Genomic DNA, 11,354 nt, shown 5'->3' on the forward strand with positions numbered 1-11,354 from the left:
TTTTAATCCTCTCCCACCTCCCCCCAAGTCCTCCCGATGTCCCTGCTCTCAAATGTTGTGTTTGTGTCCTTCCCCCTCTTCCCCCTCTCTTTTGTGTCCTTCCCCCTCTCTCCCCATCTTGTCTGCCGCTCCCCTTGTTTTTTGTGTTTTGTGTGTCGGTTTGTCTTTTTGTGTGATTAATGTTAGCTCTTTCACGAGCCTCGATCTTGTATACAAAAAAAAAAAAAAAAAAAAAAAAAATGTTGCTCCGCCTCGTCTTTCAAATACAATTTCAACTGCAATTTCTCATCTGCAATTATTTTTATCCTCTAAGCGGTGGGTTGTTTAGGATTGGTGCTAATTACACGGCCGTGTATGACGTAGAAGCCCGTTCCTCATGTCAATATATAAGCAAATCGCTCAAAATGGCAAGAAAGACTGGAAAACAGATTTCGGCATTGGGTGGAGCTGAGTTTTGTCAAAGGTGAGAGAGAAAGTCTAACGATAGTCTGTATTCTGTAAAACTGGAAGACATGTGACAGCAATGAAAAATGATCTGCATTTTACTTGCCTTTGTTTTTTTGTAGAGCATAGTAATAGTAATAGATCAAATACAAATACAAATACAAATACAAATAATTGCAGTTTTGGCCCCGCGAAAGTTTTGGCCGCGGCTAAACTCGCGGTCGACGGGTTGCCAAGCAACTTCAATTGCCAATCTCCCTGTCACGGGTCAAAGGGTTAGCGGTCACGACCCGAATACCTTACGAGGCCAGGAGGACCGGGGATTGAACCTTCGCATTCCCACACCTTATGCCAATCAAGTGCGCCGAGCGGGTCGCATGGTGTGGGTCGCAGCGTTATCCTGCATGATTTATGGGCCTAATTCAAGTCAAATTCGGTTTGGGTTATGCTAGGCCAATGGGGGAAAAGATGTACTCGAACAGGTTTGAAAGGAACAAAAATGTACACGGCTTTTATTTATTATTCACAGAAAAAGGATGAAAATCAGACTTAACTTACTCATGCTTACCGATCTAAATCCCAACAGGCGCCTTCACACACAGACAGGGGATGAATTCACAGGTTAACAGGTTAACAGGGAATGAATCGGCCTCGTGCCGAGCAACGTGCTGCAGCCGCGGACTTGGGTGCGCCCGCTTCCCTGCGCAGCTCACGGCCGCTCAGAATGCGCAACTTGAAGGAGGTCCGCAGGACGAGCCGCCGTGTCAAAGTCAGCACAAACGACGATCCCGGTCGAGGAACGATTCAGCGTGGATGACGACCTCAGCTCGAACGAAGCACCAGCACGAGGAACGAAGGTCGAGCGCAGGAAAGATGAACTAGCACGGAGGACAGCCAGCTCAAAGGACCACGACAAGAGGGCAGCCAGAGCGAGCCGAGAGCAGAGAGAGCAAAGTGCGATGGGCATGGGGATTATATCAGGTCGAAAACTTTATATTGTTATTATCAAAAATGATTGTTTACAAAATGAACAAAACTACAATGATTTATAACAAGGGACAGTACTTTATATTGTTTTCGGTGCTGAGTAAATCAGAACTCTCGTGAACATTTGGTTGAGCCCTGTTTCTGACGTCATCACTTTCGCGGGTTTTGGAGTTATTCGTGAATGAGAGATTTGAATGTTTCACACTAATGTTGCTCCGCCTCGTCTTTCAAATAGCCACGCCCACAAAGAATACGACCTTCAGGTACATAATTATATCACCGTCATTGGGCGGAATTTGAAATTTCATCCACATAGGCGGAGTTTTTTATATTTTAATGGTTAATGGAATGAAAAACGATGGATAATGATTACCACAGGTGGTCGGTCCTCCAAGCATATCGACGAGGTACGAAAGGTTGGTTTACCTTTATATGGCTTTCCCACTTAATAACCTCTCCTTAATGTTGGTTGTTTCCCCATACACATGTGAGGGCCCACCGGGTACCATGTGAGCGCCCACCGGGTACCATGTGAGCGCCCACCGGGTACCATGTGAGCGCCCACCGGGTACCATGTGAGCGCCCACCGGGTACCATGTGAGCGCCCACCGGGTACCATGTGAGCGCCCACCGGGTACCATGTGAGCGCCCACCGGGTACCATGTGAGCGCCCACCGGGTACCATTTGAGCGCCCACCGGGTACCATGTGAGCGCCCACCGGGTACCATGTGAGCGCCCACCGGGTACCATGTGAAACATCAAAGGTGTATAAAATTGCATAATTTTTGTTTGAAATCCCCATCTTCATTCCCATTTGCGTTTCCTTTCCTTTTCATTGAGCTCGCGTCCACACACCATCGCTTGGCTCACGCTCACAAATCATCGCTAGGCTCACGCTCACAAACCATCGCGAGGCTCACGCTCACAAAGCATCGCTCGGCTCGCACTCACAAACCATCGCTAGGCTCACGCTCACAAACCATCGCTAGGCTCACGCTCACAAACCATCGCTAGGCTCACGCTCACAAACCATCGCCAGGCTCACGCTCACAAAGCATCGCTCGGCTCACGCTCACAAACCATCGCTAGGCTCACGCTCACACACCATCCCTGAGCTCACGCTCACAAAGCATCGCTCGGCTCGCGCTCACAAACCATCGCGAGGAACATGATCACACATCATCGCTGGGCTCGCGCTCACACACCATCGCCAGGCTCACCCTCACACACCATTGCTGGGCTCATGCTCACAAACCACCGCTAGGCTCACGCTCACACACCATCCCTGAGCTCACGCTCACACACCATTGCTCAGCTCACGCTCACACACCCTCACTCAGCTCACGCTCACAAACAATCGCTCGGCTCGCACCCACACATCGCTTGGCTCACGCTCACAAACCATCGCTCGGCTCACGCTCATAAACCATCGCTAGGCGCGCGCTCACATCATCACTCGGCTAGCGCTCACACATCATCATTAGGCTCGTGCTCACACACCATCACTGGGCTCGCGCTAACACATCACTCGGCTCATGCTCACACACCATCACTCGGCTCACGCTCACACACCATCACTCGGCTCACGCTCACACACCATCACTGGGCTCGCTCTCACACTCCATCACTGGGCTCGCGCTCACACACCATCACTGGGGTCGCGCTCACACACCATCACTGGGCTCGCGCTCACACACCATCACTGGGCTCGCGCTGACACACACCATCACTGGGCTCGTGCTCACACACCATCACTGGGCTCGTGCTCACACACCATCACTGGGCTCGTGCTCACACACCATCACTGGGCTCGTGCTCATACACCATCACTGGGCTCGCGCTCACACACCATCACTGGGCTCGTGCTCACACACCATTGCTTGGCTCATGCTCACAAACCATTACTCGGCTCGTGCTCACACATCGCTCGTTTCATGCTCACACACCATCACTGGGCTCGTGCTCGCACACCATCACTGAGCTCGTGCTCACACACCATCGCCAGGCTCGCGCTCACCCACCATCGCCAGGCTCACGCTCACAAACAACCGCTAGGCTTACGCTCACACACCACATCTGAGCTCACGCTCACACACCATTGCTCATCTCATGCTCACACACCCTCGCTCAGCTCACGCTCACAAACAATCGCTCGGCTCGCGCTCACACATCGCTCGTTTCATGCTCACACACCATCACTGGGCTCGCGCTCGCACATCATCACTAGGTGCATGCTCACACATCATCGCTTGGCTCGTGCTCACACATCATCGCTGGGCTTGCGCTCACACATCATCACTGGGCTCGCGCTCACAAAGCATTGCTAAGATCATGCTCACATATCATCGCTGGGCTCGCGTTCACACACCATCACTGGGCTCACGCCCACACACCATCACTGGGCTCGCGCCCACACACCATCACTGGGCTCGCGCCCACACACCATCACTGGGCTCGCGCCCACACACCATCACTGGGCTCGCGCCCACACACCATCACTGGGCTCGCGCCCACACACCATCACTGGGCTCGCGCCCACACACCATCACTGGGCTCGCGCCCACACACCATCACTGGGCTCGCGCCCACACACAATCACTGTGCTCGCGCTCACACATAATCACTGGGCTCGTGCTCACACATAATCGCTTGGCTCGCGCTCATACATCATCGCTTGGCTCGCGCTCACACATTGCAGGGCTCACGTTCACAAACCATCGCTAGGCTCGAGCTCACACATCACCACTCGGCCCATGCTTGCACATCACTTGGCTCGCACTCACAAATCACTGGGCTCGCACTCACATCGCTGGGCTCGCGCTCACATCATCGTTGGGCTCGCGCTCACATCATCGTTGGGCTCGCGCTCACATCATCGTTGGGCTTGCGCTCACATCATCGCTTGGCTCACGCTCACACATCATCGCTCGGCTCATGCTCACACATCATTGCCAGAATCGCGCTCACACACCATCGACAGGCTCGCGCTCGCACTCCATCGCCAGGCTCATGCTCGCACACCATTGATGGGCTCATGCTCACAAACCACCGATAGGCTCATGCTCACACACCATCACTGAGCTCGTGCTCACACACCAACGCTGGCCTCGCGCTCACACACCATCGCTCGGCTCATGCTCACACACCATCGCTGGACTCACGCTCACACACCATCGCTGGGCTCACGCTCACACACCATCGCTCTCACACACCATCGCTCTCACACACCATCGCTCTCATATTGCATCGCTCTCACACACCATCACTCTCACACCACCTCGCTCTCACACAACCTCGCGCTCACACACCCTCGCGCTCACACACCCTCGCGCTCACAAATCATCGCTCTCACACATCCTCACTCTCACACACCCTCACGCTCACACACCATCGCTGCATGGTCCATGTCTCCAGATGTTTCACCTTCACGATTTGTAAAACATGCTGCAAGCCCCGAGTTACTTACACACCGAGTATCTGGTATTCATTGGATCAGCCATTCACACCAATTCCTCTCACATACCAGTCCCTCACCAAAGTGTGTAACCCTAACTTGAGTGTGAAAATTGTAATTATAAAAAATGATTGTTTACAAAATGAACAAAACTACAATGATTTATAACAAGGTACAGTACTTTATATTGTTATTATAAAAAATGATTGTTTACAAAATGAACAAAACTACAATGATTTATAACAAGGTACAGTACTTTATATTGTTATTATAAAAAATGATTGTTTACAAAATGAACAAAACTACAATGATTTATGACAAGGTACAGTACTTTATATTGTTATTATAAAAAATGATTGTTTACAAAATGAACAAAACTACAATGATTTATAACAAGGTACAGTACTTTATATTGTTATCATAAAAAATAATTGTTTACAAAATGAACAAAACTACATTGATTTATAATAAGGTACAGTACTTTATATTGTTATTATAAAAAATGATTGTTTACAAAATGAACAAAACTACAATGATTTATAACAAGGTACTGTGGCAGACACGAAAGCACTGACGTGGTGACATCACCCCGCACACCAAGTGGGGATGGGCCACGCCAGGGAGAGAGGCGTGGCCTCACGATATACATGGGGTGCGCAGCCCTGAGCAGTTTAGTGCTGCAGTTTGAGTACTTTCAATAAAGACTCTTTTATGAACCGCGTTGTCCGCTTGCTCCTTGCGTAAGCATTAGCGCGCAGCATCGCGCTTCATCTGGTGACCTCGACGTTGGATCTGCCGTAGCGATCCTTCCGAACACGACGCCATTGCAATGGCAAACGACAAGGCAATGGCGATTAAGCTTCCCGAATTTTGGGAGGCCCAGGCCGAAGTCTGGTTCGTCCAAGCCGAAGCCCAATTTCAGCTTCGGCGCCTCACCGGCGACGACACGCGCTACTGCCACGTCGTCGCCTCCCTCGGGCCCGGCACGGCCGCTCGAGTTGTGTCCGTCCTTCGCCACCCACCGGACGGCCACAAGTACGAGGCACTCAAGCGGCTACTCCTAGCCACGTTCGGCCTCACGGACGACGCACGGGCCGACCGCCTCCTGGATCTCCCCGAGCTCGGCGACACGCGCCCGTTGGTCCGAATGGACCATATGCTGTCACTGTTGGGCGACGAAGCCCCCGGTTCTCTATTCCGGGCGCTTTTCCGTCGCCAACTTCCAGCGCAGGTTCGCCTCGCGTTGGCCGGGACCGGGCTAACGGAACCCCGAGCATTGGCAGCCGAGGCGGACAGGTACTTCGCGGCTTCGGATACGCGGGCGAGCGTCGGTGCGGCCGTCACGGACCTCAAGGCTGATGCTGCTGATGCTGCTGATGATGCTGATCCACAGCATCAGCTTACACAGCATACGCAGCATGCTGATACGCCCCTCGTGACCGCCGCCATGCCCCGCCCACCGCCGTGGCGAAAACCGCCACTGCGGGGAAAACCGCCAACTCCACCGGCCTGGCGGAGCCTGCCACACTCCTCCAGCTCCACCACCTGGTGCTGGTTCCACGCCAAGTTTGGCCACGAGGCTCGGCAATGTCATCCGCCATGCTCCTTCAACAGGTCGGGAAACGCCCGGGCCGGCGCTCAATAGTGGCGATGAGCGCCGGCCGTTCGAGCAGCCTGCTGTTCATAACGGACACCTTATCCAGGCGCCGTTACCTGTGCGACACGGGAGCGCAGGTGAGTGTCGTTCCCGCTGGTACGTCAGACAAGCACGCCGCGGGCGGGGGCCCCGCGCTGCTTGCCGCGAACGGGACGCCCATCCGTACGTACGGAAAACGCTGCCTCTCTCTGCGGTTCGGAGGGCAGGTTTTCCGATGGACGTTCGTCACCGCCGACGTGCCCATGGCACTGCTTGGCGCGGACTTCCTGTGCGCTAATGGGCTCCTGGTCGACGTAAAGCGCAGACGTCTTGTCCAGGCCGAGACATTCAGCTCGCTCGCTTGTGCGCTGCCCAGCTCGTCGAGCAGCTCAACGAGCGGCTTGCCAAGCGGCTTGCCGAACGGTTCGGTTCTGGCCACGTTGATCTGTACGCTTCCGGCAGCGGACGCATTCACCCGCCTCCTCGCCGGCTTCCCGGCCCTCACGCGGCCCACCTTCTCGGCGGGGGCCGTCAAGCACGGGGTGGCCCATCACATCCCCACCGTTGGGCCACCGGTCTATGCCCGGGCACGCCGCCTCGAGCCGACGAAGCTGGCGGTGGCAAAAGCGGGGTTCGCTATCCTGGAGCGACTCGGCATCGTTCGGCGCTCAGAGAGCACTTGGGCGTCGCCGTTGCACATCGTGCCGAAGCCCGGCGGGGGATGGCGCCCGTGCGGGGACTATCGCCCTCTCAATGACGCCACCACTCCCGACCGCTACCCCGTCCCCCACATTCAGGACTTTTCCGCCCGTTTGGCGGGCATGTCCTTCTTCTCGAAGGTGGACCTCATACGCGGCTACCATCAGGTCCCCGTCAGGCCGGAGGACGTCCCGAAGACGGCGGTCATCACGCCATTCGGACTCTTCGAGTTCCTGCGGATGCCCTTCGGTCTGAAGAATGCGGCTCAGACGTTCCAGCGACTGATGGACAGCGTCCTGCGCGACTTGGATTTTGTCTACGTCTACCTGGACGATATCCTCGTCGCCAGCGCGTCCCGCGAAGAGCACCTACGCCACCTCCGCACGCTCTTCGAACGCCTGCGCCAGCATGGCCTGATTGTGAACCCCGCAAAGTGCCGGTTCGGCGCCGCCGTAATCGATTTTCTGGGGCACCGTGTCACCAGGCACGGAGCCGTCCCACTGCCGGCCAAGGTGGAGGCGGTGAAGGGGTTTCCGCGCCCCCGCACGATCAGAGGGCTGCAGGAGTTCCTGGGCATGGTGAACTTTTACCATCGGTTCCTGCCCCGTATCGCCCCGCTCCGGCGCCCCCTGCACGAAGCTCTCCGAGGTAAGCCGGGCAAAGGCGACGTTACCTGGACCGAGCAGATGGACACGGCGTTCACGGGCGCGAAGCTCGCCTTGGCTAACGCCACCATGCTCCCGCACCCGGCGCCCGATGCACCGATCGCCCTCACCACCGACGCCTCGGACTACGCGGTGGGCGCGGTGCACGAGCAATGGGTGCGTGGAGCTTGGCAACCGCTGGCATTCTTTAGCCGGCAGCTTCGCCCGCCCGAACGCCGTTGCAGTACCTTCGACCGCGAGTTTCTCGGGTTTCACTTGGCGGTCAGGCACTTCCGCCATCTGCTCGAGGGCCGTGCGTTCACGGCCTTCGTCGACCACAAGCCGCTGATCTTCGCGATGGGCAAGGTCACCGAGCCGTGGTCGGCCCGGCAGCAGCGTCACCTCTTGGCTGTGTCCGAGTACACGACGGACATCCGGCACGTCGTGGGGAAGGACAACCCGGTGGCGGATTGCCTTTCCCGGGCCGTCGCCCACGCAGTCCACCTCGGCATCGACTATGCCCGGATGGCAGTGGACCAGGCCACTGACCCCGACGTCCAGGCCTTGCGGACCGCCGTCACGGGCCTCCGCGTCACCAAGGTGCCGTTCGACCGCGCGGGCGCGGCCCTCTTGTGCGACGTCTCCCTCGGGCGTCCTCGCCCCATCGTGCCTGCGGGCTGGCAGCGCCAGGTATTTGACGCCATCCACGGCCTGTCCCACCCGGGCGCGAGGGCCTCCCAAAGGTTGATTGCCGACAAGTTCGTCTGGCATGGCCTCCGGAAGGCCGTCCGCGGCTGGGCCAGGACGTGCCTCGTGTGCCAGCGCGCCAAGGTGCACCGGCACACCCAGGCCTCGTTGGCCCCGTTCACGGTGCCGGAACGCCGGTTTGACCACGTCCACGTGGACCTGGTGGGACCTCTGCCCCCCTCGCGGGGTTTCACCCACGTCCTCACCATGGTGGACCGCACCACCCGGTGGCCGGAGGCCGTGCCCTTGGCGTCGACGACGGCGGCGGATGTCGCGCAGGCTTTCATCGCCACCTGGGTCGCCCGGTTCGGCGCCCCCTCAGACATCTCGTCCGACCGCGGCCCCCAGTTCACCTCGGAGCTCTGGGGGGCGGTCGCGCAGGGGCTCGGGGTCTGGCTGCACCGAACCATGGCCTGCCACCCCCAGGCTAACGGCCTGTGTGAGCGATTTCACCGCTCATTGAAGGCCGCGCTCCGGGCCACCCTCCGCGACGGCGGCTGGGTCGACAGGCTCCCCTGGGTCCTGCTGGGCCTCCGGACGGCCCCCAAGGAGGACCTACGCGCATCCGCGGTGGAGTTGGTCTTCGGGCAACCGCTGCGGGTGCAGGGCGAGTTCCTCCCCGAATCCACGGCACCATGGGCGCTCCGCTCTGCAAGAGACCGCCCAGAGGTTCGCCCCGGTGCCAACGGCATGCCACGGGCACCCACCGACGCACGTCGCCCCGGAGCTTCGCACGGCGGAGTACGTCTTCGTCCACCACGATGCCCACCGGACACCACTGCGGCCTCCGTACGACGGGCCTTTCCGCGTGCTGGAGACCGGGGCGAAGCACTTCACCCTGGACATCGGCGGTACTCCCGACCGCGTTTCTGTAGACCGCCTCAAGCTGGCCCACCTCGACGTGGACCATCCACCGCCAGTGGCCCGACCCCCGCGTCGGGGCCGCCCCCCTGCGGGCGGACCCCCGGCACCGCCCAGCCCCGCCGCCACGCCGCCCCCCGGTCCTGCAGCCGGAGGCATCCCAGATGGCATCCCTGCATCCCAGACGCCGCCATTCGCCAGGGGGCGCTTCGGCCGGGTCATCCGTTTGCCCCGCAAACTGACCCTTCAGGTGCGCGGGGATTCTGGGGGGGCGCGTGTGGCGTACACGAAAGCACTGACGTGGTGACATCACCCCGCACACCAAGTGGGGATGGGCCACGCCAGGGAGAGAGGCGTGGCCTCACGATATACACGGGGCGCGCAGCCCTGAGCAGTTTAGTGCTGCAGTTTGAGTACTTTCAATAAAGACTCTTTTATGAACCGCGTTGTCCGCTTGCTCCTTGCGTAAGCATTAGCGAGCGCAGCATCGCGCTTCAGTACAGTACTTTATATTGTTACTAGCAGAGGTACCCGGCTTTGCACGGGAGTGGGAGGAGGAGGGGAGGGGGAAGAGGAGGGGAGGGGAACGGGGGGGGAGGGGGGAGGGGGAAGCGGGGGAGGAGGAGGGGAGGGGGAAGAGGAGGGGAATGGGGGGGGAGGGGGGAAGGGGGGGGAGGGGGGAGGGGAAGGGGGGGAGGGAAGGGTGCGGGGGTGCCCAGGGGAAGAAGGGCCCCTCCCCTCCCCCTCCCCCCCCTTTCCCCTCCCCCCCTCCCCTCCCCCTTCCCCCTCCCCCTTCCCACCCCTTTCCCCCTCCCCCTCCCCCCCTTCCCCCTCACCCCTCTCCCCCCCTCCATCCCCTTCCCCCTCGTTCCCCTCCCCTTCTCTTCCCCCTCCCCTCCTCCTCCCCCTTCACACCAGGGGGGTTGACTCAGCCTGTCATCCCACCGAGGTCGGAAGTCGGAACTCATTGTCGTCAAATAAATGTAGCCTGTATGTTTCACACTTTGTCACATGCCGTTGGTCCCATGTCAATCGGATGAAGTTGAAAAATTAACGTTACGAAGGTTCTCTGGGACGTACTGATTCCGAATAATGAAGTTGAAAAATTAACGTTCCGAAATACGCTAATTACGCTAACAGAAGCGCTGGAGGGAGCACTGCGCTCCCTCCCTTAGATTCCCTCCCTCTTCTGCTAGCGCTAATTACGCGTAACACACTAATTTTAAAACCCGAAGTTTTTTTAATTTTAAGGTGTGCTGTAGTCAGAAGCGCTAGAAGCGCTGCGCTCCCTCCCTTCGAATCCCTCTCTCTTCTGCTAGTGCTAATAATACGCTAATTTTAAAACCCGAAATTTTTTTAATGTTTATGTCTCCGTGACATTCCTGGGACCATCCCGAGTCGAACAGTACTTTCCGCTCGCAAATCCGTCCACGGGTTCTCGAGATCTTAGAGATCGTAGATAGATCAGGATACAGACACAGAGGCCAACTCTACTTTATATATATAGATTATAAAAAATGATTGTTTACAAAATGAACAAAACTAGAATGATTTATAACAAGGTACAGTACTTTATATTGTTTTCGGTGCTGAGTAAATCAGAACTCTTGTGAACATTTGGTTGAGCCCTGTTTCTGACGTCATTACTTTCGCGGGTTTTGGAGTTATTCGTGAATGAGTGAAATTGAATGTTTCACACTAATGTTGCTCCGCCTCGTATTTCAATTATCCACGCCCACAAATAATATGAACTTCAGGTACATATCACCGTTATTGGGCGGAATTTGAAAATTTCATCCCCACAGGCGGAATTGTTTTTATTTTAATGGAATGAAAAAAATGATGGATAATGATTACGGCACCACAGGTGGTCGGTCCTCT

The 11,354-nt window shown here is 56.9% G+C and overlaps 1 protein-coding gene across 6 annotated transcripts in view; it reads left to right on the forward strand.

Annotated features, from left to right (window-relative positions):
* The first annotated feature begins 1,812 nt into the window (after positions 1-1,812).
* Positions 1,813-11,354, forward strand: part of LOC137427969 (beta-1,3-galactosyl-O-glycosyl-glycoprotein beta-1,6-N-acetylglucosaminyltransferase 3) — a 90,073-nt gene continuing 80,531 nt past the window's right edge. For 4 of the 6 annotated variants that reach the window (XM_078777572.1, XM_078777571.1, XM_078777574.1 and 1 more), the window contains exons 1-2: positions 1,820-1,847; positions 11,279-11,354. The exon at positions 11,279-11,354 is cut by the window's right edge. The gene's annotated coding sequence lies outside the window, so the exon portion shown is untranslated. Of the gene's footprint in view, positions 1,848-11,278 lie in introns of all 6 variants that reach the window. The other 2 variants (XM_078777573.1, XM_078777575.1) reach the window with 2 other exon arrangements.

Source organism: Myxine glutinosa, chromosome 5 (genome assembly GCF_964187855.1).
Source record: "Myxine glutinosa chromosome 5, kmMyxGlut1.1, whole genome shotgun sequence".
In the NCBI taxonomy this organism is placed as follows: Eukaryota; Metazoa; Chordata; class Myxini; order Myxiniformes; family Myxinidae; genus Myxine; species Myxine glutinosa.